This window comes from Anolis sagrei, chromosome 4 (genome assembly GCF_037176765.1).
Source record: "Anolis sagrei isolate rAnoSag1 chromosome 4, rAnoSag1.mat, whole genome shotgun sequence".
NCBI classification, from domain to species: Eukaryota; Metazoa; Chordata; class Lepidosauria; order Squamata; family Dactyloidae; genus Anolis; species Anolis sagrei.
This window is the reverse complement of record NC_090024.1, coordinates 35,168,800-35,196,788: the sequence shown is the minus strand read 5'-3', so window position 1 is coordinate 35,196,788 and position 27,989 is coordinate 35,168,800. Positions and strand designations below refer to the sequence as shown.

The following is a 27,989-nucleotide window of genomic DNA, read 5'->3' as shown; positions in this document are numbered from 1 at the left end:
TCATATGGGCATCATATGCCTGTCCTAGGACAATTCAACCTCACTTCAGGAACAGAGCCCACTGGATCCCATCACACAATGTCAATCTACTTCCAGTGGGGCTCCGTGCCTGAAGTGAAGTTGAACTGTCACAAAAGGCAGTGCTGGCAACATGGAGGCTTCTCGTGTTGCATAGAGAATAACGGGGGGAAGCTGGGTGGCAATGCTTCCCCCCGTGGGATGAGGTGAGGGGTGATGCAGAACAGGGAACACCAGGTTCCCCATGCCCCATGCCAGATTTGCCACAATTAATGGCAAATCCCCCCGCTATCACCCACAATCATGACCTCAATATTATGAGGTCCTTATACATGGTGGTTCACATCCAAAATGATGACAGATTAAAAAAAAATCTCTCTGACATTTTAACAGATGGCTCTATGGTCTTCAATAAAATGTTGTCTGGTTTATTTATGCATTTTAAACATTGATTTAATTTTAGAGATCTTCTGCCAAGGTCTCTCAATCACACAGCTCCTACTTCCTGATGCTTCCTCAAGAGCTAATCTCGCCTATTTTGACCTCCGCAAAAGCATTTGCCTCCAAGGTGTAGCATTTGCCTCTAAGGTGTCTATACTTTACAAAACACCACATAAAGATATGAAGAATATATGCATACATCACTACCATCCCTTTAGAATATACCACAGGAAATACATAATAACTCTCTGCTCTGCCACATGCATTTTAAAGACAAGTTGTGACTAAACACATCACAACTTTTATTGATATAAAACTCATATCACTTTGATATTTGTGGATAAAGTTGGAGAATAACATCTTAGAACAACTGTGCCTGATAAAGCAGATTGACGTTTTCCTCCCTAGAATGCAGAAAATAGAACCAAAGACAATTTAGAATAAGAACGAATATAATAAAATTCTGAAAAAAACATCATTGTATTATTTGACCATTAGTTTGAATTGTAAAATCAAAACTAGTTATTTTCTGGCATCATAATACATCTTGGAAAAGAACCAGAACAGTAACAGATATGCGGATCTTAAGCACCCAGCATTTAAATCCACCCAAAGGTCCAGACATGGTGAATGAGAACTTTTAATATTACTTTCTTTTGAATCACACACTCCTATACCATATCCCAGATTCCTCTGATAGTTTCAGAGGTATAACAGTGGAGACACTGTTCATAAATGCTGTTCACTGCTATTACAAGCTTGCTTAGATTTCAGTCTATACATTTATATTGATTAATATTATTGCCACTCAATCATTACAATACACTGTTTAACATTAACAGAACAGTAATTCATTGCAATACACTATAATTGAATAGATTATGTGCTATTGAATATAGATGAAATAATATATTAACTTGAGATTGCCTAGTTTCTGAGAGTGGGAAAAGGAACAAAACAAACTGCATTTTAAAACATCTTCTTGAAGAAATTATGCTATGCATGGCTAATAAAAGCCAGTATTTTATTATATCATCTTTGTTGAGTAACCACTTCTATTTTCTCTATCCAACAGAAAGCTGTTACTATCCTGAACATATTTGTACAGTTTTACCAGCTGTGTATGTTTGTAGAAACAGTTGAACATTTTCTGAGTGTATGTAAACACAAACTGTAAGTAGGTGAGAAATAGGTATTTCTAACTTCTAATTTCTGTTGTGCAGCTGTTGGCCCAATGCAATGTAGTAAAAACGTTATGCTACACCACTGTTTAATACTGTTGGTTATAGTATCCAAGGTTACTGGGGTTTAATTATTCCAGTGAATATATTATTCAAAGGAAGAACCAAACAAACCTTTATACCAAAATGAGCGTAATGAAGATTTCTTCAAACATGGAAGCTTTTTATAACCCAAGAGTCTTGATACTAGAATATGCTAATACCTAAGAAGATATATGTATCTGGAAATGTGTAAAGCACATTGAAAGATTTACATTCTAAAATGGTCCAAAATAAATAGAAGCTATGAATTTAATGCCATGCCACCTACGTCTAAAACATCTTTACGTTCTTATCAGATTTCTAGTTTCTTACTCCTTGATTGAAGAATGCAAGAGACAATTACTGTAATTTTAAAATGTATACAACTTCCTGAAATGAGATATTATTCTTCAACAGAACTTTAGTTAGCTCTCATGGTATTATTCTTGAGCAAAAACAGCACAACCATTGGCATCATGTGTTTAAAATAAATGGAAATACATTTACTTTTAGTTTGTTCAACTTCCACTTATAACACATTCAAATTTAACCAAACACTTGATAAAGCATGTGTTTTAGCCTAGACACTGCACAAAACACACTGTATTAATGGAAAAAGTGCTTGCTGCAGCAGCGATCAACAAGAACAATATAACCAATACAAAGCAACCTCCTTCATTTAAAAAAATCAGACTAGAATTTGGATTTTGGACATGACAAAAATCTGAGGAGAGGCTCATGTATTAAAATGCTGTGGAATCTTAGACTATACTTTCAGAGAAAGTTTTGTGTGTCTTAACATAAAAATGCCAGCATTCCAGGATGTACATATATGAAGTAGGCATATGAAGACATTTTACAGTTTAATAACCATGTGTTGTAGGGGAGGAAATTAAAAAAAAACCAAGAATGGGATCTTTAGAAGAAAGAAAATTTCCAGCAGCAATTGAAATCCCTTAGAACACTATACATGTACTAATTAGATGATCATAGCAAGAAACTGTAGTGAAGGCCCTAGAATTTTAATTTGAAATGCCAGCACTATAAAAATTCAGGTGTATACATTTACTCACATGCAAAATACACATACAAATACATCCTTTTAGTAAAAAAAAATTACACTAGCAATCTATCTATTAACATCAAGTGTTAAAACAGAGTGTAATGGTGGGATAGCATCCCAGGGACCAGTGGAGACCAAAAACTGTGCTTTTAATAACACATTTCCAGGGATGGGGTGTGGGGATCTTTATCTCCATGATTACTAAACCATTCAGAAATGAAAACAGTTAGGATTTTAGATTGGAAGAAGAGGTGGCATTTTCTCATCAGTATAGCCTGATTTATTTTTACATTTGTATCCTGCCTTTCTTCTACTGTGAAACTCATACTGTGTATGTGACTATGCTGACAGCAATATATGGAGAGTCAAAAGTTATTCTTGGACTTAATGGGATCAAGCATCATTTTTTAAAAATTGTGATGGGAAGAAATATTAACATATGTCTCTCCAAACTCCTCATTTACCCCTTAGGAACTACTGATGTCATCAAGATCAAGTCTACTATTCCTTTCCACCTAATGCCAAGAAGCTGTCCTGACCCTAAACTAGTGCATGTCATCAGTAATGGACTGGATGAGGGCAAACAAATTGAAACTTAATCCAGACAAGAAGGAGATACTCCAGGACAGTCAGAAGGCAGGCCAGGGAATAGGGATCTAGTCTGTGCTTGAAGGGGTTACACTCCCCATGGAGATACAGGTCTGAGGTTTGGGGGTCTTCCTTCACTCAGCATTGAACTTGGAGGCTCAGATATTGGCAGTGGCCAGTGCACCAATTGCGCCCGTTACTTGAGAAGCCAGATCTAACCAAGGTGGTATATGTCTTAGTTACATGCCGATTACTGTAACACCCTCTACATGCCTCTGCAGAGTGCTCAGAAACTTCAGCTGCTCCAAAGAGATGCAACCAGGTTACTAACTGGACCTGGCTACAGGGAGCAGACAACCCTCCTGCTGCAGTAGCTCCACTGATTGCCAGCCTGTTATTGGGCACAATTCAAAGTGCTGGTTATGACCTTTAAAGCCCTAGATGGTTCAGGTCCAGGCTATTTGGCTGACCGTATCCCCTTGTACAAACTTGCCTGGGCACTGAGATCTTCAGGAGAGGCAATTCTCTCAGTCCCACCTCTATTTCAAGCTCAGTTGGTGGGGATGAGACAGTGGGCCATCTTGGTGGCTGCCCCTTGACTCTGGAACTCCCTGCCCAGGGAGGCCAGAATGGCCCCCTCTCTGCTGTCTATCTGGTGGCAGACTAAAACCTTTTTATTCAGGCAGCCTTTTAAAGAAGATGATTTTTAGAGCGAGCCAGGGGGTGCTGTGGTTTTTAACTTTGAATATGTTTTAATGGTTTTTAACTATGAATTTTAAAAATACTGATTATATTTAATTCTGTTTAATGTTTGCATATTTATATATTTTAAACTGTATGATAATGCTTTTATGTTAAGCCTCTTTGAGTCTTCTTCAGGAAAGATGAAAGATAAAGAGAGGTATAATAATAATAATAATAATAATAATAATAATAATAATAATAATAATAATTGTTTAAAAAAACATATCTGACCAGGGAACTTTTAAAAAGGGTTGCCAATGTGCTTTCACTTACTGGAGGAAATAGACTTCCTAACTTGTTTATATGCAGTTGTCACTTTTGGCAAGAGTTGAAAAATGTGCATCAGTGTCAACATGAAATCCTTGCTTTATATTCTCCAAATTACCAGTGCGTACAGAGGTGCCGTATCTTCTGTGAAAAATTAAAAACTGCCATAGGTCATAAACACTTAGGGACACAGAAAGCCATCACTTTGGACCTCTTTACACACATCACCTGAATTGGGTTGCTTTGCTGCATCCCAGAGGTTCCCATGCAGCGGGTGTGGGACCTGTCGCCCTATGCCCTGTTCCACTGAGGCTTCCCCTCATCACATGGGGGGAAGGAAGGAGAGCCGGTTAGGAGCCCCAGGGTAAAGAGGGCCCCTTTGGGGAGAGAGAGCACCCCTCATACCAGTTGACAGATAATGCCAAGGCAAACTGACTTTTCCTCAGGAAGGCAAAGAAGGGGCTGAAGCTGGAGAAGACACTCCAGTAGGTCAGCATGGGCTTCAGGTGTTGCTGAAAGAGCATCGCCACTCACATGTCCCACCACCACATCCTCACCTTGTACAGACCTGTCACCTTGTACCGTCCTGGCTTCCCCCTGCCCGATCAGACAGTACAAAACCTCAATAAGCTGCCTCAACCTGTCTTTCCTTATGGAAAGATGGGAAGTCTCCCGTCATGTGCCACTAGCTACGGCTACTAAGCCACCCTGGAAATACTTGTAATGGGTGTAATGTGAGCTGTTGGTCTCCATGGCTGAACCTGAAAAACCTTGTTGCTGCCACTGAAAAGAAGCCCATGTGAAGAGGTCCTTTATTTCATAAGTAATTTGGTTTGGACACTAGAACACAAAACAAATTTTATACGAGAAACTCATGTATAAGTCAACATTATGTTTAAGTCGAGAGCATATTTTGGAGGACAAAATTATTGATTTTGTTATGTACTGTGAGACACAAACAGGAGTAGGTATGTGAGAGTGGTATAAGTTAGTATGAAAATCACAGCTAATATTGCTGTTTCCGGACTATGATCCCGGAGACCAGGATTCAAATATGTGGTTGGCTGCAGAAAGCACTGGGTGACCTTGGGCAAGTCACACTCTCTCAGTCTCAACAGAAGGTCAAGGCAAATCCCCTCTGACCAAAACTTACCAAGAAACCTCAATGATAGGTTTACATTAGGCTCACTTTAAGTCAGAAATGGCTTGAAGGTGCACAAGAACAAGAAGAAATCGACACCAGAAAGCTAGCGTGGTGTAATGGTTTGAGCGTTGGACTGCAACCGGAGAAGAGGATTCAAATTTCTGTTTGACCATGAAAACTCACTGGGTGATTAGATTCACTTTTGTGTTGTCATAAGTTGGAAATTACTTGAAGCCATATATTGACACCAACATATGCAATTAATATTTCAATTTCTCTCCTTCCCACTTCAGTGAATTGTGTTCCCTTAAATCATGTCTGAGAGGCTTCCAATGAAGATTTGCGTGGGGGGACAATACAGGAGATCCAGTGTGGACTGACATTACATCACTGAGAGACAACTTAGAGTATCTTATTTCAGATTATTAATACAAAATGTGTCTTCTCCTTAAATCAATATTTTATAAAATGGAACTATAGAATAGCCAGGGGTTGGACTGGATAGCTCTTGTGGTTTCCTCCAACTCTATGATTATATGATTCAAACAAATGGAAGATTAGAAACAAGAAACACGGAAATAACTCCACCAAAGTATATATTAACATAAAGTATGTAACAGCATATTACTCTGCCATACATATAAATCCTCAAAGCAAGTCCATTATATTACCTTGTCTATATTTTTTTATTTCCATGTAGGACCAAATTAGCTATTAAATTAGCCTGACAGTAGAAATTAAATATCCATCAATTCAAGAAGCATCATTTATATTTTATACAGGATTACAAAGGTCCTCAGAGCTTATTAAGAAGAACAATGATGTGCGTTGGGGGGGGGGGGGGAAGCAGTGGTGAATATAGGAGAGGGAGCTGGATTAACTACAGAGACAAATATTGGTATGGATACTTTAATTTTACTACATGAAACACATTTACTAACAACAAATTGATATACCTAGAGATGGGTTGTACTGGGAATCAATTTTGAAGGAAGACATGTTGGAAAATGCTGAAAGAGATGGTGATTGTGGCTCTTAAAACATTTCAAAAAGGGAAAAATATCTCATGTGTAGTATTTTTAAAATTGACCCAAACAGTTTTTATTTTTAAGTTGATGTTTTATTAAATCTATTAAAATACTCCAAATTATTATGCTCTTTCATGATTGTTTTCTCTTAGTTCACATATTCTATATTATTAAGTGGCATTAGGTGTGCTGCTTTGTTTTCTTATTGGTGAGTTACGAGTTTATTCTGCACCATGCTGAATGTTGTTTAAAAAGATTTTTAGTAATAAGTTATTACAACTAGCAGCAGCTTCAATTACTACAAGAAACAGTTGGATTCTTACAGAAAATATACACTCTCAGATGATAGGTAGACTGATCTTTTGAAGTTCATTTGTTTGAGAGTTACAGGATCCAAGAAAGGAAGTGACCAAATCAAGTCTGTTAACAAATGAAATCACAGTACTATTACATTTTCATGCCACAAAATCGAGAAATAGCTATTTGCAAATCTGAATTTTGTCTTTTTAATAAATCAATAAAAATAAGGCTGACTCGGGACCTTGGGACCTCATCACATGGAGGTCAAAATTGTGGGTGAGATTCACCAGGGATTGTGGCCAATCCAGTGTAGGGCATGGGGAACCCGTTGCCCTGTGCCCTGCATTGCCTGCATCCCCTCTTACCTCATTCCCCCCCGGGGTGTGTGTGTGGGATGTGCCACCACCTGGCTTCCCCCTGTTCTTTTCAATGAGAACATTGGAACCCTCTTGTGTTCTTGCTGCTGCCTCTTATGAAAGTTTCACCTCACTTCAGGGAAGTAGATCTACATCGTCTAATGGGATCCGGAAAGCTCTGTCCCTCAAGTGAGGTGAAACTGTCAGGATGGGCAATTTTGCCCGTGTGATGAATTAAATAGGGTACTGTATTAAATAGTACATCCATAGTTTTAAATGCTTCTATACCATTTTGGAGGGAAGGTTGGAAGGAATTAGACATCAGTAGTGCAATGCTGTGCCCATATAACTGGAATTAAACCCCTCTAAGGAAGTCATCCCATCTTAACCTTCACTGGTCCCACAGAGGCCATCCCACAAGGCACAGCCACTTCCGGTGGCTGCCCATGGGAATTGGTCTTGCCAATATACGAAGATGATAAGAAGACTCAATTTTCAGGAGTCAAGTGTTCCCTGATTCCTGACTGAACAAGCAGAAGAAGATGGGGAAACATTGTAGGATGGCTGACCATCCCCAAAGACAGACCTTGCGAAGTTTCAGGACACTTCCCCCCACTTCCCCCCTTCCCCCACCGATAGAATAACATTGCAAATTAAGCAGGTCTGAAAGTCAAATCAAAACATTGAAAAATCAGCTCAATTGTTAAGAAATCATACATTGGAAAAATGAACACATCATATCTGAACAACTGCATTAAATGTATGAGTTTTTGGTTGAATTATTATTTCTTTTCATTTTCTTCAAATTATTGCTTCCATATGAAATGGCAGTAAGTCTGCATAATTTCTAGTAATTTGAAGTTTCAAATCAGAATGTATACATTAAACTCAGAGTATAAAATATTTTAATAGAAACTTTCTATGTACAACAGTAACACCATATAGAACAGTGGTTCTCAACCTGGGGTCCCCAGATGTTTTTGGCTTACAACTCCCAGAAATCTCAGCCACTTTATCAGCTGTTAGGATTTCTGGAAGTTGTAGGCCAAAAAAATCTGGGGACCCCAGGTTGAGAACCACTGATATAGAATCTCTTATTTGTTTCCCATACCATTCTAGGGATTTAAGGATAATGTTACTGAATTAATTATGGTCCTTAGAACCACTGTTAAGCAGCCATGAGAACCCGGTTATGGTTTTCCTATATGGTTTTCCCTATATGGCAAAACTAATGTGGGAATTTAAGGGGGGGAAAGACAATCGGCTTCACTATACATTCCTCTTTTAGATACAGCAAAATAATTCAATCCTTTTTTCCTCAAATAAAATGCAATGCTACACATTTGTAGAGAAGTTGTCAAACTTAAACTCATCAGAGCTCATCAACAGACCTTAGAATACTATTGGAAGTATCAGTGCCATCTGTTGAAGAAAAAAACCCCACAACTTTTCTTGATCACTTGACTGTGATCAGTAAAACATTATTACCAGTAGAGATACAGTGCATTCTTCCTCACCATTTGATTTTTGAAACCTCAGTTTGAATTACTGTTTTGATTCCCACAGCTGATACGACAGTGGAGCAGCTTCAACTTGAATAGGTCTAGAAATTAGGTGAAAGATGTGCATTTAACTTTCCAATCAGGAGCAATCTTATTACTAAAGTTTACTTCTAAATATGAAATAATTTGTGCATCTCATGCTACAAAGGACAGTTGAATAATCATTCTTCCTGTTGATAAGTCAAGGTTCTCATGTAGGAATCCTCGTCATTGGTTTCTTCCTAGATTGCATTGTGCCCATCAGAAAGCTTAATGAAAAAGACAGTAAAGGAATCAGAAACAAAACCTGCTGCCACCATCACCACCATTATGTGGGGCATGAAATAAGTGAAAAGTGACAAATCCGTGGAAAATAGTCTCAATAACAGGCATCTGACAATGCTCAACAGAAGATTGAGAAGACCTCAACGAATGCTCTTTACTGAATGCAGTCAGCTAAGTAAAGAATCCATCATTTACATGGTTGGTACACTTTCCTGGACTATGGAAAAGAAGTTCTGTCAACTTTATTCCTTTCTGAAAGTGTAAGGATGGGCCAAAATGCTTTTTCAGATAAATTAAAGGGAAAGAACAGTATTGACCTTGATCGAAGACGGTTTCTTGGGGCTACCAGTTTTTCAAATAATCAGGGGAAAATAGACAATTCATTCTGAAGTACAGTTTGATTCTAAATTGTTGCTAATAGAACCAATTGTATGTTGTGATTTCTGAACCGACCCACAGAGTTGTAGTTAACTGTAATGGTTGGTTCTAAAAGCTATATATTGTATTAACCCCAGCTTTCCTCATTATGCAGCTCTATAAACAGGCTTGAACCCAATGAATGCATTGATCATTTTTTTATACACCAGTCACAACAGAAGTAAAGACTCGTGTTGTTTGTAAAACAAAGTTGTAGAATCCAACAATATTCTATTAGAAAATACCACTACATAAACAATATTTCAGCAGAAGCCGCTTGTGAGCAATCATCATGGCAAATCCCAAGCAATTGTCAGCTCCAGACATAATATTATTCTACTCTGTTGGAGCATGCTCCAAAAGTGAAAGCACCACTCCACCTCTAGAAAAACACTAAATATGGAGAATTTCTTTCACACTACTATAGTCAATCAAAATATTCTTTACATTTTAAAAGTTTATCTTACACATAAGAGAGAAATTTCATTTAATGCACTCTTGATTAACCAAAGTACAGTAAAAGAGCATGATACTATGCTTATAAATGGTACAATAGTTGAAAACAATTGAAAGTAGCAGCATTTAAAACAGTTTGTATCACATCTTTAGAAGAATCAGATTTTAAAAATTAAGTAGAGTGGAAGGAAAAATAGGTGCTACCTGTTATACTGTTATTCTGGTATTGCTACTATGGTGAGAATAAGCCAATTTAACAAATCACTCTACAGAAACATTCTGGTTATCCTTTAACATATAGTTTAACATTATGGATTCTCTTATATTTCTGTATTAGAGAGCAACCTTAATTGTGTCAGACAACCAAGAGACTGGTAACCTGACACTAAGCCAGCTGAATCTTTGATGAACCCATACACATTCCATCTTAGTGATATTGGAAATTGCTTGGCGCTACCCTCACCCTTTCATGCCAGAATTACAGCTGTGTCTCTGGTCTGGAGGAGGTCTGGCTCTGGCATAACTCAGATTCCCCACCCCTTCTCCACCCCCTTCTTGGCTCTTCTGCTGGCATATCTTAGCCAATAAAGCAGTTCTGCTGGCAGATGGTTCTGTCAACAGATCTCTGAGATCATCTGGCTGAAAGGGTTTTCTGCCAGCAGAAGAGGCTTATGCCCAATTCCTTGACAGCCAGCATGCCTTTGAGCTAGGACTGTGTGGCAAATCTACTATAGCCAAGCATTCTCTTCCTTAACCATTGTTTGCAAAACTAAACAACTCTCTCTCACACACACAATGTACATTGTTTTTACAACAACTAAATGATAACACTTTCTCTTTTGGGTATCTGTAAAAATGCAGTATTCCCCACAAAACAGGATCATGGCCTAATGATACAAAAATTATTACTGGTGTAGAAATTCTGGGGAATTGTGAAATAAATGGATGGAACAAAAGCATTCACCTAACTCTGTCTTAAGTATCGGAGCCCCCGGTGGCGCAGTGGGTTAAGCCCCTGTGCCGGCAGGACTGAAGACCGACAGGTTGCAGGTTCAAATCCGGGGAGAGGCGGATGAGCTCCCTCAATCAGCTCCAGCTCCTCATGCGGGGACATGAGAGAAACCTCCCACAAGGATGATAAAACATCAAATCATCTGGGCGTCCCCTGGGCAATGTCCTTGCAGACTGCCAATTCTCTCACAACAGGAGCGACTAGCAGTTTCTCAGATTGCTCCTGACACGACAAAAAAAAAAAAAATCTTAAGTATAAGCTACCAGGAAGATAACCAAGAAACTGTGAAGCCATATTCCATAAGAAGAACTTTGATAAGAGCATTGAAACTTTGATAGAAGCCTGTACTAGAGTTATTTTGAAATGTAAACAAAGAAGTTTGCATTTAACTGAATCGATCAATAATCTGTTGCTGAAGTCAGCCATGAACTTTAGATAAATTTAAGGCACAAATAGATATGACATTCTATTAACACTTTTGTGGCTTAGAAATTAGAAACTGACCTAATGAGGGGAAAAACAGAGCAGGATCATGGAATGGGGGTGGATGCTAATATTTACCCCTCCATCCTACTTTTTGCCTAAAGAGAAATAATAAAATATGTGCGTTTTAAATAAATAAATGACTGGATAGTATTGAAGTTATCGGGAAGTGCCATAGTTCAGTGGCAAAGTGTATGAGAAAGGTTCCAGGTTGAACCCTTGATATGTCAAGAGAAGGCTTTCCAAGGAAGGGGGAGTGTCACGCTGCTTCCAGGATTGTTTCCATTCTCTGTCTCCGATTCACAGTTTGGAGTAGAAAATAGAGCCCTTGAGTGTCCCAGCTACTCCAGGTGAAGAGACATTCACAGACACAGCCAACTATGCTTTTGAGGTGCATCTGTCACCAGCTTTTGGATTCCCTGCAACCCACTTCACTTACTCTGGGGAGCTCAGAGAGGTTTGCTGGAGTGGCAATGTGGAATTGCTTCATTGCCAAACCCATCATCCCCATCAAACCCTTCAAAAGAGTCTTCCTCAGTGGGTTCAGATCAGGTGGAAGGTTGTGAAAAAGAAATGTCTGCCATACAGAACAAGGAGCAGCAGCTTCAGAGCAAGAACAAGCAGCTGAGTAGCCTGTTGAAGGAAAAAAAGGATGAGATTACCAAGCTCCAGAGGGCATTAGCAAACCAAAAGCAACAACACCTCCATGAAAGGAGGAGAAAAGAGCAAGAGCTGATGCAGCTGAAAGAAAGAATGAGCCAGCTGTTGATGGAGAAGAGGGACAAGAGAGGAACAATTGAGATCCTAAATGTCCTCCCCCCCCCCCCCCCGCCTGATGGTAATTGGGCAACCTGGAAAACAGGAACATCTTTTGGGAGCAAGGAGGAAGAGCTCCTCCGGACTCAGTTGGTCAAGTAGGAACAGTGGGAGCAGACCTTGGCTTTAGAGAATGCTAAGCTGAAGCAGCTGTTGAAAGAAGTGGGCCAGGATATGGACCAGCTGTTGAGCAAGGATGTGAGCCTTGCCCGGGGCATGGAGCAAAGCTCTCCATATGAGATCTTCCAGGAACAGTGGCGCAGCCTCAGAAATCACCTGAAGAACCTTGGTTACCAAGCTGTGACTACTACGGATGGCTCCCGATTTTCAAAGGGCGAGGGACAAGACCCTGTCATCAGCGGAACAGACCATGACAAGGAAATAATGAAGCTAAAGAAAGAGACTGAAGAGAGCAGGGCTCAGGTGGCACAGCTGCAGCAGTGTTTCCAGGAGCAATTGACTTCTGCCATCATCTCAGAACTCCCAGAGCACCTGAAGGGATCTTCCTTCCTGGAGGAAGAGCAAAGGCTCCTGGAGGAGTGGGACATGCTTGAGGATCAGAAGAAGGCATCTGAAATGGAGCAAGGAAACTTCACTGAAGCAGCCATTTGGCTAGGATGGGAGAGAAAGCAATTTGAGGAGCAGAAAGCCCTTCTCCTGAAGGAAGAATTCTTCTGTTCATTGCCAAGGATGGAGATAAAAGATCCAAACCAAAGGTTTTCAGCCCCTGTGACTATCAGAGAGGAAGAAAAACATGAGGGATCCGCCAAACAAAGAAGATGGGCCATATCCATTAGCAGCCCATACCCAAAGGTCATTTTCACTCCTTGCTGCAATTCAGAGCACTTCAGAAAACCACCACTTATCTCTAAGCCCCCCACCAGAGGAGGTTCCTCCCAAAGGGGATGGGCCAGAGATGTCACTGCCTTGGTCCTTTCATTATTGGCTGCTACTTCCTGGCAGATGTCAGGGGGTGCAATACCAGCTAGATAGTGTAATTTCTCCAGTGGTGTGGGGCACAGACAGACTGTGATAATGTGGCATGTCTCATTAAGAGTCAAATCCACTGTTTTAGTGTGGTGAGATGTGTTCCACACTGGGCATGCATACTCAGCAGCAGAGTAGCAAAGCGCAAGGGCAGATGCCTTCACTGTGTTGTCTTTTTGTGGTGTAGGAAGATATTCCTATTCTTTCCATGTTATTTCTGCCTCTGATACCAATGTTTCTGTTGAAGAAGGAAAAAAATGAAGGAAGTATTTACTTCACTAACTGAGGTACATTTCTATAGAGGAAGGAGTTGTAGAGTTCTTTCCCATAAATGTCAGAATAGAAAGCTGTTACTTTATCATCATCAACAACAACAAAAACCCATGACAATAAAATAAAGGGCATAACCAAGATGAAGATAACATTCTGAACTGGAATTATTTTAAATTATTGTGTTAACTCTGCAATAGCTATAATTCTGATTCAATGAGCTGTTTAGACGGTTCTGTCTTTGTAAGCCTACAAAACCAACAACAACCCACCACAATGTCTAATCTTCCTTTCAATAGAGTTCTCTCTCCATCAAATTTGATGAATGGGAGCACAAAGGTCCTTGCCATGAACTTGCTTCTGATTTGCTAAAAAACAATGTCAGAGAATGACATACTATTTTTTTTTTTACTTTGCCAGGCAGTTTGTTCTCAAATGGGTATGCACAAGGCAGTTTTAGTCAGATAGATATACTTATTGCAAATAATTTTCAGATGTTTCTAATGTATTTCAGATAGCCAGATCCATTTTGTGACATTTTAAAGGGCTGCAGTTACTAGGCCTATATCAAATGCATCTGTTGGAGGCTGGGGGGAGAAAATAAGGATGTTTCCACTGTGATAGTCAGCGATAAGTGTCAAATAGGAAATGCAACTGGGAGTACCTCATAGAGGAGATCATCTCCCATTCATATTTTGTACAGTATAATGATTATACTGTCTCTTGGGATAACTTAGAGCAGGCCAGTAGGCTGTTAGAAATTGTGGGAGTTGAAGTCCAAAACACCTGGAGGGCCGAAGTTTGTCCATCCCTGACCTAGAGAGTAGTCCCTTTGGACTGGAACAGGGAAAGTAATAATAATCTATTTTGAAATGAATACTGTGTATAACGATTGCTCTTATTCAGAACACCTAGAAACAAGAAGCTATAGTTACATTTAGAAACTAAGCTGAGGCATTTTACATAATTATTTTCTATTTTTTTCAAGAATGAAATGTCAGCAGTCTGATTTTTTTAAAAAAAAAACTGAATAGATTAGAGAGATTAGAGAGATGGGCCAAAACGAACAAAATGAAGTTCAGCAGTGACAAATGCAAGATACTCCACTTATGCAGAAAAAATGAAATGCAAAGATACGGAACGGGGGACACATGGCTTGAGAGCAGTATGTGTGAAAAAGATCTTGGGATCCTCGTGGACAAGTTAAACAGGAGCCAACAATGTGATGCAGCGGCAAAAAAAGCCAATGGGATTTTGGCCTGCATCAATACGAGTATAGTGTCGAGATCCAGGGAAGTCATGCTATCCCTCTATTCTAGACAACACCTAGAATATTGCGTCCAATTCTGGGCACCACAATTCAAGAGAGATATTGACAAGCTGAAATGTGTCCACAGGAGGGCGACTAAAATGATCGAGGGTCTGGAGAACAAGCCCTATGAGGAGTGGTTTAAAGAGCTGGGCATGTTTAGCCTGAAGAACAGAAGGCTGAGAGGAGACATGATAGCCATGTATAAATACATGAAAGGAAGTCATAGGGAGGAGAGAGCAAGCTTGTTTTCTGCTGCCCTGGAGACTAGGACACGGAACAATGGCTTCAAACTACAAGAAAGGAGATTCCATCCGAACATGAGGAAGAACTTCCTGACTGTGAGAGCCATTCAGCAGTGGAACTCTCTGCCCCAGAGTGTGGTGGAGGCTCCTTCTTTGGAAGCTTTTAAACAGAGGCTGGATGGCCATCTGTCAGGGGTGATTTAAATGCAATATTCCTGCTTCTTGGCAGGGGGTTGGACTGGATGACCCATGAGATTTCTTCCAACTCTATGATTCTATGAATCACCTCCATATCTCCAAAGCAAAAGGAATTGTAACATTGGATATATTGAATATTTTTAATAATAAAAGAGCCTAATCATTTAATTTTCAGTCCCAAAATAAGGTAGCAATTTTTCACTGTCCTTACTATTTAAAATGTCAGTCACTTGCCTTAGGTGGATAGATGTTCATGGAAGACTGAAATTGTTTCTGAACTCACAAATACCCTGTTGTGTTATTTTGCTAAGGCAGTGGTTCACAACTTGTGGTCCATGGACCAGCAGTGGTCAGCAAGAACAAAAATATGGTCTGTGGCCTCACCATTACTACACCATTGCCTCAAAACCATGTGGCAACGAGAGCGTCTGGTCTGGCAAAATACTCTTATAGTGCCGAGGCAATGGGGATGTCGGGAGGGGAGAAGCTGACTATCAATAAAAGATTACTGCTACCACATCAGCTCTAGGGGAAAGAGGGGTATAAATAATGTAAATAATATATTTTTTCATTTCACATTTTTTGATTAAAGTTCTCCTATAAAACCCCCAAGTTGCATTAAAAACTAGTGCATTTTGGACAAAATAGTTTTCTGTGACATTTTACAAGGTTTGTGAGTATTTTTGACATCACTGCTGAAAATCTGTGACTATATATATATCAGGAGACAAGTGGAATACAAATTTAAAGACATAATTCTAAATAAATAAGTAGAAACCTATTCAAAACATGGGGAAGAAAATGATGGAGTGGAAATTCCAGGGAAGAACTTATTCCTTCTAAGTCAATGTTAATTTATAATGGGATTGTAGGAATGGAACCCATGGGAAAGGCAGTAATAGAAATGGGAAAGCCCCAGTTTATATCCTTATAAACTACATTATTAACCTTTCAATTTAGTTAGTCAAACATTGGACAGTAAATGATGTCAGGTTTGGAATGGACAGACTAGGAGAGGATACTGCTATGTTTGGCAGACCTGACAGACTTTTACAAAGAAGAATATAGAAACAGATGAGACTCAACAAACGCAGAATTTAATTGCTGGTTTTTTTTCCTGCAGACAATCATAACACATTTCTGTTCTTTGATTCAAACTAGTGTAAAGTCTGGGATAGAGGCACCTCATGTATTTCGAAATGCTGACCAGGATGCAGGAATGGATGAAAATAACAAGTCCCTTAGTATTCTGTCAGACATGTCTATCCTTATAGCAGGGCATGTCTACCTCTGAGGAATGTTAGACTCCCCAGATGTTGCTGACTATAACTTCTATCTACTCTCAACATGGATTATAGCAGTGTTTCTCAACCTTTCTAATGCCGCGACCCCTTAATGCAGTTCCTCATGTTGTGGTGACCCCATGAACTTATTTTAGTTGCTACTTCATAAGTATAGTTTTGCAACTGTTATGAATTGTAGTGTAAATATGAGATATGCAGGATGTATTTTCATTCACTGGACCAGATTTGGCACAAATACATGATACGGCACAATTTGAATGCTGGTGAGATTGGGAGGAGGCTGATTTTGTCATTTAGGAGTTGTAGTTGCTGGGATTTATAGTTAACTTACAATCAAAGAGCATTCTGAACTCCACCAATGATGGAATTGAACTGAACTTGGCACACAGAACTTCCATGACCATCAGAAAATACTGGAAGGGTTTGGTGGGCATTGAGTTTTAGAGTTGTAGTTTACCTACATCCAGACAGCACTGTGCACTCAAACAATGAAGATCTGGACAAATACTCAATATGTCCAAATGTGAACACTGATGGAGTTTGAGGAAAGTAGACCTTGACATTTGGAAGTTGTAGTTGCTGGGATTGATAGTTCATCTATAATCGAAGAGCATTCTGAACCCCACCAATGACAGAAATGGGCCAAACTTCCCACACAGAACCCCCACGACCAACAGAAAACACTGTATTTTCTGATTGCCTTTGGTGACACCTCTGACACCTCCTTGCAACCCCCACAGGGGTCCCGACCCCCAAGTTGAGAGACGCTGGGTTATAGTATACTAGTTAGGTTTGACAGAATGGCCACATGTCTCCGATCCCTGTTATATAGATTGAAAAACTAAGTAGTGTAATCAGTAATATCATTCAAAATAATTAACATGTTTCTGTCTAGTTCTGGGGGATTCAGTCCTTCTCTCCTTCTGGCCCTCTCTCCTTTTCATCCTCCTTCCCGATCTCTATCTTCTCCTCTCCCTTGCTACTCCTTTCTCTCTTTTGAACCTATCCAGCCTCCACACATCTTTTAATAATTTTAATACTGAAGCATTGCAAACTGGTTGAATGACACCAGTATCTTTCATGTGTTTTTGTGCAGGTGGTACAGGAAATGCATGTTGTCATGGAGGGAGGTGCACTTTCACATGAATAATGCATAAAAGATTTCCTCTGTAAACAAAGCCATTTATACACCAAATACCAACTAGACTGGGCATGGGCAAACTTCAGCTCTCCAGCCAGTTGTTAGGAATGGTGGGAGTTGAAGTCCAAAACACCTGGAGAGCCAAGGTTTGCCCATGCCTGAACTAGACTCTCTAAACATTGTTGCTTATAATGGAACAGATATAGGAAAAAATCCAAAGTATACACCAAGACTGCTCCTTTTCCTGCAGGTAATATAGAAAGCATATTACATTCAGTACTTGTAAAAGTTACTTTTTGGATTACAATTCGCAGACTCCCAAAGCTAGGAATTACAATCCAAAGAATAACTTTTATATGGCCTGATTGTAATCATATCATGATTTTCCTCCAGTGAATTCATAGCTGCTTATGTGATTCCATCTACGTTATGGACACAGATGTTTTGGACTTCAACTCCCAGAAATCCTAACAGCTGGTAACTGGCTGGGATTTCTGGGAGTTGTAGGCCAAAACATCTGGGGACCCACAGGTTGAGAACTACTGCTTTAAAGAATATTAGGTTGTGAGAGTTGATTGGTCACATCCAGGGAGTTTTGTGCCAGTGGGGTTGGCATTTAAGTTTTCCCAGTCCTACTAGTTCAGTCCTCTAGCCCTTTCCAAAGTAATGGATGCACATCACCTTTGCTCAATTCTTTGGCACCATTTGGGTTTTTTCCACTCATATTAGTACCACAGACATAGCTAGGTTAGGGTCACAAGGTTCATGTATCTTTATTCTTGAATCACTCAGTAGAATCGTCTTCCTGTTTCAGTAAATTCGTTTTTGTAGTGATAACTTTAGTTTTAACACCAAAGATTTCAGCCTATCACTTTTTAAAACCAAAAGACAATGTTGCTTTAAACAGCCCTGCTGGTATTTATTTTGGGTCTAGGGTAATGAGAGAAAATAATAAATCTTTTTGTTGAAAGCCAGCTGCTTCATTCTTAACTCTGACTTTCCCGCTTCCTTTTTACGTTGGAGCTAGAGTACAGCTGCAACAAATGTGGCTCCTCACAAGATATGCAGATGTTAACAGTTCTGTAGGACATTAAGAAACATTTCAAGACTCTTGTACGTGTTGACTAAAGTTGCTCGTCATACCCTCTACCTCCTCCAGTATCCTATTCAGCAACATCAGTGCGCTCCCAAGCATTAGAATAATAATGATGATTATAATCAACACATCTGCTAGTGTTAATGAGTAGGCCTGCATGTGTGACTAATAAATAGGCATTTTATTCAAGTCAGTAGCTTGAATTTTGACCAAAAACCACATTTCCTTTTTGTAAATAAGTTTAATGCAATAATAATTTCTTCTCTGACTGATTCTTTTCTTTCCTTATCTAGATGCCATTCTGTTATCAATAAAAGCACAAATTAGTGTGCAAAACCACATTTGAAAACTAAATAAAATACAAATGCAAAAATTGCACAAATAAATAATAACTGAAAAGTTGATCAAAATCTGAAATTCATGTGTGAATTTCATATTGTTGAAGTTTAGGACATGAAATAAAAACAATACCTATACCAAGTACATCACTTTCCAAAATTTCTCTTTCCCTCCCTCTATCTTTCACACACCTCAGAACACATGAAGAACAGCAACTGTAATGATAAATTAAAAAAGAAAAGTATCAAATTCAAATCCAGACTGTCATGAATTTCATTGGCTAACCTTGATGGCTCATTCTTTCTCAACTCAATCTGCTCAATTATAAGCCACAAGCGTAAGAGCAGGTGGAAGATGAGATGAGAGCTATATATATCAAAACACTACAGAAAGTGTAATGTGTAGCTAATGATGATTATTATTATCATTGTCATCATCATCCCACCATTCTCTCTTAAAAGAGACACTAAACGGTTGGGAAAATGGAAGCATTAAGACTCGAACTACAGATTACTTGAGAAGGTGCTTGTTTTTTTTACTTCCTCACAGGTAGAATCAGGCCTAATGGTTTTCAGTTAAAGCAGGATACATTTTGATAGAGCATTAGAAGAAATATCTTGATAGTAAGAGCACAATATTGGAGCCAATGACCTAGAACAGTGGTTCCCAACCATGGACCACCAGTGGTCCACAAAGACTAAAATATGGTCCGCGACCTCACCATTACTGCACTGTTGTAACACCCCATGGACCACGCCCCCTTCCTAGTAGCCATGTGCCCATGGCGAGGAAGCAAGAGAAAGCTGTTGGGGACAGTTTCTTGGGCCTCATGCTCTGCTTTTTGTATTTTTTTTATATGAACACTAACAAAATCCATGGATAATAACACAGCTCAAGTGAAAAATATTTTTTTCTTGGTGTCTTTGTTTTTAGCCTGTTCCTTGGGTTATTTGGGGTGCTGATTCAGAAAATTGCATTGGATAGATCACGCCAACTCTAGATTATTAAATATGGTTTTCTGTGGGTGAGCAGGTGGTGACTACTGGATGGCATATGTTCTGTATCAGAGCTGATGTGGTCTATCCAATGCAATTTTCTGAATCAGCACCCCAAATAACCAAACTGAAGCTAAAGTTGACCAAAAACTAATTCGTAATCCTTTTGGCACTATGTTGGAGAGTGGTTCTTGGTCAAAAAAAAAATGTTGGGAACCACTGACCTAGAGGGATCTCCATCTCTAATTTTTTTCATATAGATGACAAACAGCTACTTACTGAGAATGCTATAGCTGGATTTTCTTCATGGAGGAAAATTCAGAGGCCCATGAAGCACCACCCAATTGTATGATTGTATGGCTTTCAAATGGATGAGTGGGAGGAACCACCCACTCCACCCAGTATACGATATGCTATACATATAGGTAAATAAATAACTAGAATTGCAGGCCCTTTCAAAAACACATATAGCTTTACTAAAAGGGCAAATATGTTTATAGGCATGTACTAAGTGAAAAATAAAACCTTTTCCTAACTATTATCTATTTTCATAGATAGGAATATGCCACCTGACAGTGATAGCCCTTAACTGTATGAATAAGATAACGGGAAAGAGAGGAGACTTGCTGATTTAATTTTTTTGCTTGAAGTCTATTTTTCCCCAGTCAAATAGAAGACAGGAAAATCTTCTGTGCTGTTTAAGATGGCAAGAAGAGCATAATGTGTTTGTTTCCTTGTATCTTGTGAAGTCTCCAGGGAAATACTTCCCTCAATGAAAAATGTAAATGAGCTAGGAGGGAAGAGGAACGACTGTGGCATCTGTTGCAGCACATGGCTAACACAGTTGGCATGGATGGGTCTTCTACCAGCAATAGAAAGCCAAATCAGCTTTACCGACAGAGGAGATGTTTAGATATTATATTTACTTGCCTACATCCATAATGTTTATTGCACACCTTAAAGATGCAAGTGCTCTCAGATAACCTTTGTTTCAAAAGTATTAGACCTTACATTTGTGTGGTCTCTTCAATTTTCATTTGAACCCTGAGATTCACCAAGGGGAACCTTGGGCAAATTAGTGGTTCAGAGAAGTGGGCATAAGCTAAGTTGAAGAACAGATTGCCACTAATTACTTGGTCATCCTGATTTACACCCAAATGATTGATTAGCTGTGGTATTTCATAGATTGCAACATAATAAATTAATTTATCAAACTTTTCAATTTCAAGGCAATATGAAACCCATAATGGCATGCATGAAAATGATTCAGGGCTATTTCCTTGAATGGACCATTTGTCTCACCAGAATGTATGGATGAGAACTAGTAAGAAAAGGTATATTGTATCTCCTTAAAATTAAGTTGGTAGCATAAGCTTTCATAGGCTAAAGCCGCATCTAAACTGTAAAATTAATGCAGTTTAATACCACTTTGTATTGTCAAAGGCTTCCATGGCCGGAATCACTGGGTTGTTGTCATTTATTTGGGCTACATGGGCATGTTCTAGAAGCATTCGCTCCTGACATTTCACCTGCATCTATGGCAGGCATCCTCGGAGATAGCCTTACCAGAATCCACCCTAAATCTCTCCCTCCTTCCACCTAACCACATACATAAGATATTGCTGAATTGTGTAAAGAGTTGGGCTTCAGAACATTTCCAATAGCACCATATGTGGTTAATAAAAACTGATAATCCTAAGCACAAAAGATGGATGTAAAAATAAAGAGGAGGCAGATTTTGGGTAGATTTAAAAAATATTCTGAGTTTGGCTACACATATGAGATACAAAATACAGTGGGCTCTTGTTATCTGTGGGGATTTGGTTCCAGGGATCTCCCTTCCAGGAATGCTCATATCCCATTATATACAATGATGTAGTCAAACCATTATAAAATGGTTAAATCAATGCTTACCTTGGGGTGTGTGTGTGTGTGTCATGGAGAATAGAATCTGTGGGTGCTGTGATGACAATGTTTATAACTCATTTCATAAGCAAGGAGGAATCTCATTTTTTTCGAACTGCTCTGAAACAGGGTTGCTGTGCGTTTTTGGGCTGTACGGTCATGTTCTAGTAGCATTCTGTCCTCATGTTTCACCTGCATATATGGCAGGGGTCCTCAGAGGTTTGTTCAGAGGTCTGAAACATTTGAAAGGGGTCTATGCTGGTTTAATTTAGTGCAAACATATATTGTTCACATTACATTAAGGTTGTGGATATTTTCTTTTAAACCAAGCTATCCATTCCTTACTCAACCATAGTTTGTAAAGTGAGAAGTCATAATGCAAGATATAAAGGATATGAGACAAGATCTAATGCAGCCTTTTGTTTCTTGGCCACAGGCAATTGCAAACCTTACCCCAATATTCAAGAACTTCCTCTTGGGTAGTTGCTTGTACAAAACACTTCTGCAATTCGGAGGAGGAAGGGGGAGAAAGAAAACCCATTACAACTCCGTGTGCTTATGACTTAGAGGGAATAAACATGATTGAAATGCAAAAGGAGGCTCTGAGAAAGAGGATGCCTCAATTAATATGCAAGTGATGCTTTCTTGCCTTGAATACATTATGAACTTGCAGCATGCTAATATGCCAGGCTATCATAAGCACCAGATGGAACGGTAGGCAGTAGATGTCTCATCAAACCTCAAGAAGATGTATTAATGCTCCTACTCCCTCTCTCTCTCTTTTTCTTATTCCTTTTATTATTATTTTTCCCTTCTTCAAACTGGAACCCCTCAGCTATGTCACACACTTACACATTTCTTAGCATCTATCACCTGCTCCCAAAGCACAGTGCTCCAGGGTTGCTTCATCTTCTCCAGGTGGTGTCAAAGCATCCTTTTCAATCTATTTTATCTCATAAGGCAAAAGCCATAAGATGTGTCAGGCTGTGCTTACTGAAGAGTACCAAGTATGAAAGATAATAACAGAAGATAAATGGTAGATTATGCAGGGTGGGAATGGAAATACATCTGGTTTTGAACTAGCATAAATTGTCTTAAATTATGCATAAGCAATGTGGCACACACCTCCCCTTCCTATTTAAGTCACTCCTATTTCAAAAAAGAGTGAAAGATGATAAACAAATGGTATGCATCATGGGAGTATACAGTGGTTCTTTTGCAATTTTTATTTAGATTTCCAAAAGAGATAAGGCTTGAGCTCAACTCCTTTTTCATTCTCACAAAGATCCTCTGAATACAATTCTTTAGAAACTTTTTCAGGGCCAGCCTGACACACTTTGATGCCTAAGGGTAAGATCCTAACTCTATATTTTTGACATGGCCAGACTGGCACTGTCTTCTGGTGGTACTGAGCTAACCTGAATGACACAAGGAGGACTATATGATATACACTAATGTCCATCGGGTTCTTATCCAACTGTATCTATTACCAAAAGACTGGGCTAGTGTGGTGTCTTCCATATATTGATGACCTCATCGGACGAGCAAAACTGTCCATCCTACAACACTTCAACTTCACTTGAGGCACAAAGCCTGCCAGCTCCCATTACATGATATTGATCTACTTCCAGTGGCATTCAGGTGAAGTGGAAGTGTCACAAAAGGTCATGGCGACAACACAGGAGTCTTCTCATGTTGCATAGAAAACATAGGTGATGCTTCCCCCCTCTGATGGGATGAGGTGAGGGGGAAAGCGACCAATGCAGGATACAGGGCAATGGGTTTCCCATTCCCCCCACCAGGTCCCGCGTGGATTCACTAGAAAGGCAAATTCTACACTTAATGTGATGAGGTTCCAAGTTTAATGTGAATGTTTGTTTAGTATTTTAAAAATAAAAATTAACTGTGAGATGTAAAACAAGCCATGACATCTCATTAATTAATGTACTACCATATTACTTAGAGTCTAATGAGCCACCAAATCTAATGTGCCCTGCAATTTTGAGTATTAGATTTGAGTAAATAGGGTAAAATTTATATCCCACTTTTCTTCCAACACGATACACGAGGTGGTATGGGAGGTGGCTTGATCCAATAGAAATAAATCTGAAACACCCTACCTCACTTACTTATCTGCATTGGAAAGAAAGATATTGAGAAGGGAAATGCATTCGAATATAGAAATTGGAACAATGTCATCGCTGTAGTAAAATACATTCATTCTACATAATGCTCAGTACGTCAAAAATACTAGCAGCTTCTCTAGTAATGATCTGTTCTGATCATTTTTGGTGGAAGCACATACACTAGAAATGCAAACTAGTACTAAATGCAAATCATTTGAATAAAAAACTAGTAAAGAGCAGTATACTCCAGATTTTTAAAAAAGTGGTTTGCAATTAATCTAGGTTGACACTGTTACAATGTTTTGTCACATTCACAAATAAGGAAGAAAACCCAACTTTTCAAAAAGTGTTTTGTTATTGTGAATATGCCTACTTCCAATTCCTAACCATTTGTGGCATTGAAAATGCAGTGGCTCCTGGTTATCTGCTGTGGTTCTGGTTCCAGAATATACACCATGGTTATCAAAAAGTGCAGGAGCCCCCAGTGGCACAATGGGTTAAAATTATTTATACATTAAAGTATTACTCATTTTGGATCAGTATAATTAAGAAAGGCCAATTTGGGACTGCTTTTTCAAGATAAAACCTGCTAAGGTCTCACACTTCCACACCAATGCAAGCTGCTTCCTTCACAGCAGCAAGGAACAGGGAGAAATTAAGAGCCCATGCATTACTTGCAAGGCCAAAAGGATATATTTACAACACAGCTGCTTATCAAAGTGACAAAGAGCTATTTTGATTTGGATGTGGCAAGTGTTACTTGCAGAAGGGGAAATCTCCACTGGGTCATCCATCAGAATAGGTATGATACATTCAGAGTGGCACATCAGCAAAAACACCTAACTGCCAGAAGTGCTAAACATTTTTGACAAAACTATTAAGCATACCATAAAGATTTAAGAAGCAAAACTTCTCCCTTAAGACTTGTGCCAGAAAGCCTGCTCTAGTAGAAATGGGAATAAAATATGCTGATCTAAGGAATAGCTAGCACAGGAGCGAAAAAGATGGTTGCTGTCCATTTTAAAAGGCTTTGCTTCCCCAAAGGCTGGGCATGGGACATATTTGTCAACTGTATTTGGGAAGACATAAAATCTAGAAACTAGAGGGCTTGAGTGACAGGATTTCAAGCCATCAGATAGTTCTCACAAAACAGGTATATATGATAATTGCAAAAAAACCAAAAAAAACAAATGTAAAGGTAGGATCTTTTACACAGCTAACATACTAAATGTTAAATGCTGTCATAACATTCCAGTGGGTGTGCTTTCTCTCATCTTTTTACTTGTATATTGCTTAGCAGTGGCACTACGAGAGGAGTCCCCGAATAACATGCCATCTGGGCTTGGTCCCTGATTGCGCCTCCCTTTACACTCCTTTCATTCTGTCTTTGATGCTTCCTATCCAACCCACTCCTCCTTCCAGCTCTCTCCTCTCCCCATCTGACCCTTCTCCCATGCCAATTCACAGTCTTGCTTCTTCCCTTTCCACTTAGATGATTTTTCTGTTTGCTTGACCATCATCCACCAATTTTGTAACCCTTATCAGTCAGGAGAGCAACATCTTTCACTAACTCAGTGGTACAGCCATTACAAGCAGTTATGCCATTGCATTAAGCAATGGTAAGATGTGAAAGCAGGTGGTTAATATACTGAAAGGGAAAAACAAAGAAACAATAATATGGTTGGACTATTTTTCATCTTGCTGCCATCAACCATATCTTGACAACTTCTCAAATTAGTTTGCAGTGCTACAAGGAAAATCAGCAGGGTCTTCCATAATTCCTGACTTTCAATATCCTAGTTGATACTGATAGGAGTTCAACTCCAAAACATCTGGACAGCACTAGGTTGTGCACTGTAATGTTTACTTTGATGTCTTAAAAATGGATCAGGACTATATGTAGGTTTCAGCAGTAGATAGTGTGTAACCTTAATAGTTGACATCTCTAAAAAGTACCAGGAAGCAGGTGATAGGAAATATATCTAACTGAAACAGAAGACAGACACTGACAGACATAATTTATATACTGAGACAGACAGACAAGTCATCTCTGACCTGGCAGAAGTCTACCTTCTAGTTTCTTACATTCAAAACTTACACAGAATCTATGTGAACAGCTTGCCTTGGCCACAGAAAACATGTTTGATCCAGCTGTTGTCTCTTGATTCCCAAACATCTGGGCACAATTCAAGATGTTAACATTGACCTCGGAGGCTCTAAGCAATCTCTACGTATGTAGAGAAGCTCATTGACAACTCTTCAGATTTAATATTCTAGTTGATGACAGTTCAAAGGGTGCTTATTGGAGATACTAACATCAAGGGACCCACACTACTATGATTGTGATAGTGTTTGCTGGTGGAAATGGTCCTTGAAGAAGGGAGCAAACAATGTAAAAACTAGGAACCTGTCAATGAGAGACTGAAAAGGAGTTAAGAGAGAGAAGACATTAGACTAAATCTGACTGTTAATTCCACTGAATCAATGGACTTTACAGAAGTGTTCACTTTCCAAATTTTCACGGATTCAGTACTCTCTGCTCATACAGACTGAGAATTGGATTTAGGCCATAGGTGAAAGCCAAGGGGGAAGGAAGCCAAAGTAAGAGATGTGTATGCCAGTGATTGTACATCAATTGCAGAGAAGTCTCTGTTTCCTTTGTGGAATGGTTATCTAGCTTTGTAAGTAGCGTACTTTTATTTCTGTTTTAGATTTATTCTCTTTAGGTTTTATTCTCTTTCTGGTTGATCAATACTACATATGTATGGGTTTATATTTCTGTTATATGTTTATCTATTGAAATTATCATGAAGTAGAAGTGTCCCTGTTATGAGTTTGCATTATTAAAAATCCTTTAATATATTATAAACCACTTTGGATGCAACCTTATGGAAAAGCAGAACACAAAACTGCCTTGAGTCGCCGATAAGGCTGAGAAAGGCGGTATAGAAGTATAGTAAAATAAATAAATAAATAAATAAAGGGATGAATGTGACATTGACATAAAAGCCCACTGGGTGATGCCATTAAGTGCACAGGCAAATAACATAGTACTTGCAATTTGTTCCTTTTTGCAATAGTTAGAAAAGAGGAACATTTCATTGTTGTGTATCTTCAAATCACTTCCATCTTATGGCAACCTGATGGTAAACCTACTAAGCTGAGAGGCTTGCCCAATGTCACCCAGTAGATTTCCATGGCATAAGCTGGATCAAACATGTTTTCTGTGGGCATAAGATCCTTGGTCTCCAGAGTCATAGTTTAACACTCAAACCATAACATCACTCTTGGAAATACAATCCTCTTGCAGTATCATTACATTTGTGGTGACCCCATGAATTTAATAGAATTTTCATAAGTGAGGAATAACATTAGTATTAATTGAATAAATAACAATCTTACCTTTCTATAACTAACAGTAACAAGCTTTGCTGTTACTCATTACTGGGTAGTGACATTGCTAACTGAGGCAGAAGTATATCAGATGGTTGAAGAACTGGGGTTCAATGTAGAATCTGTGCTGCTGTGGACTGAATATTCTGTAGGTGGTGCTCAGGAACAAAAGTGATGGAATACAGAGACCAAATCAAAATGGAAAGAGGATTCAGAGAGAAGGGGGTGGTTATGAAGGAAAAGAGGTTTTTTTTTCTGTGTCAGGAGTGACTTGAAAAACTGCAAGTCCGGAAGGATGTTGCCCAGGGGACACCCAGAAGTTTTACCATCCTGTGGGAGGCTTCTTTCATGTCCCTGCATGAAATATTGAGATAAATGTTTTTAATGTTTTATGTATGCGAATATGAATTCTTATCCCGGCATTGAATGTTTTCCGTATATATGTTGTGCTCTGCTCTGA

At 39.1% G+C, this 27,989-nt stretch overlaps 1 protein-coding gene and 1 pseudogene across 4 annotated transcripts in view; one reads left to right on the top strand and one right to left on the bottom strand.

The window, feature by feature from the left end:
* RUNX1T1 (RUNX1 partner transcriptional co-repressor 1) overlaps nt 1-27,989 on the bottom strand; it is a 164,410-nt gene that overhangs the window by 66,296 nt on the left and 70,125 nt on the right. The gene's annotated exons all lie outside the window — the stretch shown is intronic.
* Nucleotides 79-27,704, top strand: LOC137096768 (afadin- and alpha-actinin-binding protein-like; annotated as a pseudogene).